At 36.6% G+C, this 8,183-nt stretch overlaps 1 long non-coding RNA gene across 1 annotated transcript; it reads right to left on the reverse strand.

The window, feature by feature from the left end:
• Nucleotides 1-697: 697 nt before the first annotated feature.
• On the reverse strand, nucleotides 698-8,183 carry LOC146543664 (uncharacterized). Its single transcript, XR_014885317.1, has 3 exons — nucleotides 6,347-8,183; nucleotides 2,450-2,582; nucleotides 698-2,020 (listed from the first exon to the last, which is right to left on the reverse strand). It is a non-coding gene; the product is annotated as an uncharacterized LOC146543664 (long non-coding RNA).

Genomic DNA, 8,183 nt, shown 5'->3' on the forward strand with positions numbered 1-8,183 from the left:
GGAGATCAATCCCTTTAAAAAAGTCACATTCATGGCCGTGGTGCACATCTGCCTGCGTTTACTGTTTCTTAAAGTGGTAAATGCCTAAATATTAATTCTAACTCACATCCTTACACTAATATCAGTTATATGTTCAATCTTTACAGAAAGGAACACAGCAAGTAATTTGAAAACACAGGCTGAAGCTGAAACATAAATTAACATTACAGAAATACACTGAAACGCCATGACTGAGCATTTACTCAGTATAGCCATAAATTGGGATCTTACTGGCACAAACTTAAAAAAACTGTATTTTACTTTGCAGGTCAGTTCCCATAGTAAAATAGAACATGTCCATGAATCCCAGTACTCCTTTTAGGCCTTTAGTATCTTTGGTACCTGAGTAGAAAAGACAGCTGTTCTGAGTCCAAATATAAACTTAATAACATCAATATATTGATGAATCCCTATGGTAAATGGGATTAAACAGTCTCTGCCAGACACACTCCTAAAACTGAAAGCCACAGAGATGAATCACTAGGTTCTTATAATCTCAATTTAATCCAAAACATAACCTTAATTTGAAGGATGTGGAATGAATCATTATAACACAACCTCCTCCACCCATACCCCCTATAGAATCATAGAATGGTTTGAGTTGGAAGGGTCCTTTAAGATCATCTAGTTCCAACCACCCTGCTACAGGCCTCCTGCTGTAATCCCTGCAACTGCCAGTCCCATTTAACACTTTGAGCTTTAAAAAATTGTCAATGGAGTTCTTGGACATTTTATCATTCTAAAGCATGACCCATCCTCAAGCATAGCTGCATCTTGGGAAGAATATGAAAACCAAATCAGATCACCAGCCCTGATGGCAGCTTCTAGTTGTGGCAGCCCATACTGTAAAAGTGAATAGTCCAGGGAGGTAAAGAACTGAACTCCTTGTCAGGACCATTCCTGCTCCCATCTACTTGTGCCCAAGACAGTCAGGTAATTTAACAGACTTCCAGGTTTCTAACAACTAATACTCACTTCACTTCTAATCTCAGATTAATGATATGCAAACAGACACCAATGTCTATAAATTTCCTGACAGAGAAGAAAGCTACAAGCAAGTAAATCGGGTTATTTTCCTCATTTTGCCCTGCAACTCCCTCAGAATGCCAGGCTAAGAGGCTTGCCTTTGCTGCCAGTTATTCCAAGTCAGATTTAGATAAGCACTGCACAACCTGTGCTGTAATACAGCCCCATTGAATAACTTACATTTTTGGAATGATCTTATTTGTTGTAGGCATCTGCTGCAGAAGCCTTCCTTACTTAAGACAATGCCATTTCTTGTACTCTGTGTTATATTTTTCTACCTGACAAAATCCTAATCCATTACATTTATTCGTATACTTAATAAAGAACTCTGTTTCATTCAGTAAAATCTTTTCAAAAGTGATGTATTTGCACGGTTAGACTTTCCCCTTAAATACAGATATTTAAACAGATATTTTTTTGCTTCAGTGTATGAGGCGCAATCTTGAGCATGCGTAAAGGAAATTATTTATAGTAGCCTGAATGAGATGTTTAAGAAAGATGATTCTTCGTGTAACAGGAAAATTACTTCACACTAGGTCTGAGAATAGAACAAAAACTTGCAGTGCTGTCCCAGATTCTTTTGGTGACACTTTGCAAAAGCCATGTAAAGAGTAGTGTCTGTTTCTGGGAATCTTTATTAATGATCCTGTAGGGGGATGAAATCACTGCAGTCTGAAATAATTTTCTGCGTCTTTCATTCACAAGTTAAACAAGAACCTCTTCCCTTTCTGCTTCTGCAATTTAATTTTAATTGGGAACTCCCTCTTCAACTCTCCCAAGTTTACCTCTTTCTCCTATTCCACGCTCCTCTCTCATGTTTGTTTTCCTTATAATTCTGATCATCTGCAATCCTCACATCAGCCAAACCTCTTGTGATTTTTTTTCTTCCTGTAGCTGAATGTCTTGCTTTCTTCCTGCTTTTTTCAGTAGGAGAATTATTTCATATGCTACCTTACTGAAAAAGAACAGAAAATACAGGATGCAATTCATTTTGTGAGACACTTTGACTGAGGCAGTAGCCACTTTTTAGTCTGTCTAGATTGAAATCGATAACCATTTCAACAGACTAACTAATATTCTTAGAAATAAAGGGGAGATTAATAGCTGTGATTTAGTAGCATCCTGCACCTGCACTCAGACACTGTCCTTGGAAGATTTCTCCCCGTAACTTTCTGACATGGAACTGCCTGGTTGCATGACTCAGAGTATGCATTCACACAAAATGTCAACCCAGCCTAATTCAAATAAATCCACACTCTAGCTTTGAGACAAAATCCTGTACATTTCTTTCAGAGGAAAGATTTGGGATCTGCAGAGAATAATTATAATAGCTATTGATTGATGATTAGAGATGAGGTTTCAGAGAAAATCAAGTTATGCATACCTCCATGTGTAACAGACAGCAGATTGGATTCCCCTCCTTCTGCTCCTCAGGATATTCAGTAATGTCTGCAGCTCTGAGAACTATTACAGGGTCTTCTGGAATAAAAGCTGTTTTCCTACTGATCTCAATAGTCCTATAAAAATAGCACAGACACCATGCAGATTTCAGCCTTCATCTTCCATCTACTGCTATTGCCTCACCTGATATCACTGTGTGGAAAAATATAATTTTTAAGTCAGATTCTTCTTCTGCTTTTTACTTTTAAATCAATCTGTCAACATCTGAGGAATTGGAAATGCAGGAAGTCTGTGTTTACATCAGCTGGACAATGTCTGTGACCAATTCTTATTACAGCAGCTTGCTAGAGATGAATACATTGCAATACTCCTGCTTCTCACAATACTCATATATCACAGAAAACCAATGGTATTAATATTCTTAAAAGTCATTAAGTCAGTGTATTTAAGTGTTTTTCAAAGTTAACTATTTCCTTTTCTTCTTTTTCTCCCCCCCCCCCCAGATTCAAATAAAATATGCAAATAAGATGTAAGCAGTACCGGTATAAAAAGGTGATTGATCATAAAGGTAATAAAAGGAAATATCCTTTGGTCAGTTACCAGCTGGACAGAAAAATTAATTTGTAACCCCATGCTCTTCCCACATCAGGGCTTCTTCCTCCTCTACATCATTCTCCTTCCTCACCCCTCCAAGAAAGAAAGCAAAAGTGTTCCTGGGATTCTTCATAATTCTTCTTAGGAACTAATTTAATTCAACTCTCAACACTCTCATCTAATTTTTCAGTTACATTTCTTTTATGATTCCTTCTATGTAAAGATTAAAAAGAGGTACACTAATCAGTGAGTATTCAGTAGATCAGGACTGCTCTAAAAAACACCTTTTCTTTTCTTTTCTTTTCTTTTCTTTTCTTTTCTTTTCTTTTCTTTTCTTTTCTTTTCTTTTCTTTTCTTTTCTTTTCTTTTCTTTTCTTTTTTCTTTTCTTTTCTTTTCTTCTTTTCTCTTCTTTTCATTTCTTTTCTCTTTTCTTTTCTTTTCTTTTCTTTTCTTTTCTTTTCTTTTCTTTTCTTTTCTTTTCTTTTCTTTTCTTTTCACTTGCTGTACTGTTGCTCAGCTCAGTTTCTCTGTATAACTCCTGTTGCACATCCCTACTGCTATTGCAGTCACCTGAGTTCTCACAGGGATCCATAATGTTCCAAATGTAATTATTATTTCTAATGTAGAAATTGTACTTTGAGGATACTAATGGGTTAACACTGGGGATCAATAATAGGACTGACAAGCAATAAAGCATGAGTCAGACCAGACTCAGGCTGACACCATGACCATTTTCTTGGATCTTACTGGCATACATTTTCCACGTGAATCTCAGAGGATATGAGCACACCCCAGAAAGCACTATCATGAATGTAGCTGGCTGATGAACTTCAGAAAAAACCAAGACCTGGAAAGGCGTAAGAATATAGCTGAGTAATGGGCATCAGCATGTGGGATTCATTAATCAAAAATTAAATAAAAAAAATAGTGCTGTAACTGTGATGATCTCAGTATATAAGCAAAGCAATTTATTTTATTTTTAATGTGCTCAGCCTGTGAAGTTAGGAAATATAGATAACATTTGGGATACGCATAAAAATATTTCATCAAGGGCTTATGCTGCCTGAAGCCTTTATCTAATTAAATTACTGCTCAGCTCATATCTACCTAATAGAACCAAGGATAAGTTTTTATATATTTTGCCTGAAAGACAAAGCAAACATTACTTTTCAGAATTTTATAATGTAGAGATAAAATGTTCATTGAAAACGTTGGCTTTCTGACCAAGTAATATTCTTCAAAATTATTTACTTGATTTGAGCTCTTTTATAAAAAGCAGCCTGTTCTGAAATTAAAAAAAAACAAAACCAACAACAACAACAAAAAACATTTTCTGTCAAATTGAATTGGTTAGGGTGGTTAGGTGGTTAGGGTGGCAGGGTGGTTAGTTGGAAATGTTTTCCTTCAAAGTGGTCTAAAGCAGTGTAATACTGTGAAGTTGCTATGTTTTGGTAAGTTAAATGAAGCCATAGAGTGGGTATATTCTGTAGAGGTAGAGTATTAGGTTTTTATAATAGTGAATGGAGAAGAAGTGTTGACACACCAGTGTTTTAGCTTTAAAGGCCTACATTCAAAAGTAACCAATATGATGAATGAGGAAAGGTTTCATGATATCCCTAGTGTCACATGTACAGCTTATCCAGAATGTGAAAATTACCCAACAGTTCAAGATAGCTCTGTGTGATTAATACTCTCTTTTAAGAAAGTTTTGAATAGAAAGCTGAAGTTTTGAATAGAAAGTGTTTCCAGGGCTCCAAAGGCCTGACAACAGAAAACTGTAATTTAGAGTAATAGTAGTTGCTTGAAATATAAGAAATGCAGCGTTTTCAGGTGGAGTCTGTTGCAACTTTTCTTACAAAATGAAGTGAAATTTCCTCTTGTAAAACAAAACCAGACAACTAAATATTACATGTATGCCAATTCTTAAATGCTAATCCTTGACAGCACCAGATCTATTGCTACATTTAAAGATTTAATTTTTAAATGTCATTTAGACACTCAAGTTTCCAAACAGTGTCCTTTAGCTCTGGGCTTTACAAGTAGCCATTCCTAATACTCTGAATAGGAAATCAATGATCGCAAAGACTTTCAGAACAGTTTAATGTCTCTTTCATTCATTTTTGTTGCTTTGCATATAATCAATTTGAAATTTGACTAAATTGTTTGATTTCTAGCCAGCACCTTGGCAACATTTCTATTCAGCTCAGGGGAAAGTAGCACACATTCAGTGCACAAGTGGTGAATTATATACTTCTGAATGAATTGGATCTTGAATATTTTTGGAGAAGAAACACCATCAGTAGCAGATAGTACTGCATAATTTCAGGCTACTGTCACCAAGCTTCTTTTGACAGGAAAGAAAATATACTCAGCATTTGCCTATAATTATTTTTTATTGCTACACAATAATACCTAATGTGTTCCAGATACATTCAGGACAATTTGTTCATTTCAGTGATCAAAATGTGTTTTGACTAGTAAGTCTCTGTTTATTTTGTTCAGTAATCTTTTTTCTTAATGGGAGTGTTTTCCAGATGTTGTGTTAGTCTAGTCATCTGGGATCTCTTCCAATACATGTGGAAAGTTTGCTGTCATAGGCTGTCACTGGCAGTTTTGTTTAACAAGCAGACTAATTAGTTCACCCCAGCGTAGTTATAAAGTGATATATAAGTCATCTGAAGCATCCCTGAGCACAGGCACATTCTTTGTTAGGTAAGTGTAATTCCTTTCTCTACTCAGAGCATTCTGATGCAAAGAAAATGATGGGCTGGAACAGAAAGAACAGACTTTTTCCTTTTTGAAAGAGATTTACTTTTGTTCTACACTTTCATTTGTCATGCTTAAGCACTAATATTTTGATGATGGATTATGTTTATAAAAATATGCTGATTAATTGCTCTTTTGGCAGTACTGATTTTGGTTCTAGATTTATCTTTATCAGTATTGTAGCCTTAGAGACTGGTGTACCAAACACCACCCATGAGGAGACTGACTGCAGATCTCACCTAATAAAGAACTGCAAAAAATTCTCCCATTTGTTAACAATGAGTATTCCTAGTCTTACTGAAAAATTTAGCAGCTAATCAGCTACTAACTATGAGAGGGTTTAAGGAGTAATTATAAATTACCAACTTCTCCTGGAGTAATTTTAATGTGAGCTGTATGTTTGCAGTGAAACATGTTCTGTATAAAGATATGCATTTCAAGTTTAACAAATTCATTATTGAAAAATACAAGAAATGCATGTAATGATGAAATTATTTCTTTTTAGGGATGATGTCGTACCTGAAAGTAATGATCATATGGAACATAATTTGTGTATCCCTGGTGATCCTTTCACTGTCCCTGATTCAAGAAGTGGCTTCTCAAGGTACTGTAACATCCAGTTGAAGGGAGGCTCCCAAGGAGATCTGAAAAATGATAAGAAAGCTTCAAAATAAAGCTTAGAATTTATCTTCATAAAAATACTAAATTCTAAAACTTTTTTTTTTCACACACAGTCATTATGATTCAGTTCTATATTCACTGAATAATTTCATAAATTAATTTTGGTAGAGCACAGTCCTATGTTTTTGAGAAATAATGTATGTATGAATATCAGGCAAGACTCGTATGAATTTACGTCTCTTCCTGCAGACATATTCTACTGATCCTGTTGTCCTTATACTGATATATTTAGCAGAAGCGATTGGCCATATACTTCAAGGAAGAATTTAGAATTATAATATCCATAAAATTGAGGTAGAAATACCTAAACAGGACGGGCTGGGGGAAAGGAATGTGCACGTAGGACTAAGTTCTTTGCCAGTAAATGCAGAGGCTGATTTTGGCAACTACATGTATAATACTGCAGATTTTAATTTACTCTCAAAGCTCTGCAGTTGCCTTCTAACTAAACAGCCCAATGAAGAAGGAATGAAAGGACCGGTGGCCTGGCAAGCCCCCTGCTGTTCTTCTTCTCAAGGATCTCTGAAGCGGCTACACTGATAACACAGTGTATCACTGGCTTGTAAAACACATTTTATTACTACCTGTGAATACTGAATGTAAGGTCTGCACAGGTGAGCAGCTCACCAGGGCTCAGCAGATGTCAGACGCTACCTGCAGGGCAGCAATATCTGACACTGCACCCCCTGAGGTCCATGGGTGCTTTAATACTATTTCCAGCAAAAATCAGATTCTTGCCAAGAGCAACTATAAGCATTGAGGTGTTTTCCATCCTTCACAACGGAATTGCTGAAAAATCACAATACAGGTTCACAGGTTCCATCTTCTGTTTTGCTGTGTTCTACCTCCACACGCACAGTGTGTGTGCTGGTAGAAATGATTGTCTTTGGTGTTGTGTTGTGTTACATGTTATTCCTTGTTTTTTCCTTGTTGTTCCTCAGTGTTTCAGCTGGTTATCCAAAGTCCGTTGTAGCTTGCTGATTGTTCAGCTTTTTGTTTGTATTTAGGGACAGTCCTCTTGTGGTCCTGCATTTCCAGAAGAAGTGACAGAGCATCACATTAGTGGGGGATTCAGGTTGGAGTGGGAGTAAGCCCAGGTGAATATCTGATACTTTGGAAGCAGACCTCTGATGTCTTGCTTGCCACCTGTGGCCTGCACCGCATATTTATTATCTGGCATTTTGCAGCACTGCAGCAGTCAAGCCATAATGCCAGTGTGAAATAAGCACCTAGGTTATTCTGCTGGTAGCAACCTTCTCATTAGTAAACAGAGAGCACTTTGTAGAACGTTGTAGGACCAGATCTCAACTTCTCCTAACCTCAGGGTCAGCACCAAATTCCTCTCTGACTTTGGAGGAAAAAAAAACAAAAACCAACTATGTGAAAGGCAGGCTTAAAACCGTCAGTAAAAATGGTTCTGGGGACCTATACTTATTATGGCAATGCTCAACATTTAAAACTTGAGCTGATTTTATTACAAAGAACATTACCAAAGTAAAAATCTGACAGACCTAATGCATCTGTCAGGTACGCTGGTGCGGGTACACTTCTGTGGCCATGCTTAGAGTGAATTAAGATAGAAAATGAAGCAACATAGTGCCTGATATATTGCCTCAGATAAATTGGAACAAGCTAGTCTGAATGCAATAACCAGTGCAGACATGTCACCGAACTG

Source organism: Meleagris gallopavo, chromosome 10, assembly GCF_905368555.1.
Source record: "Meleagris gallopavo chromosome 10, MGAL_WU_HG_1.1, whole genome shotgun sequence".
Classification (NCBI taxonomy): domain Eukaryota; kingdom Metazoa; phylum Chordata; class Aves; order Galliformes; family Phasianidae; genus Meleagris; species Meleagris gallopavo.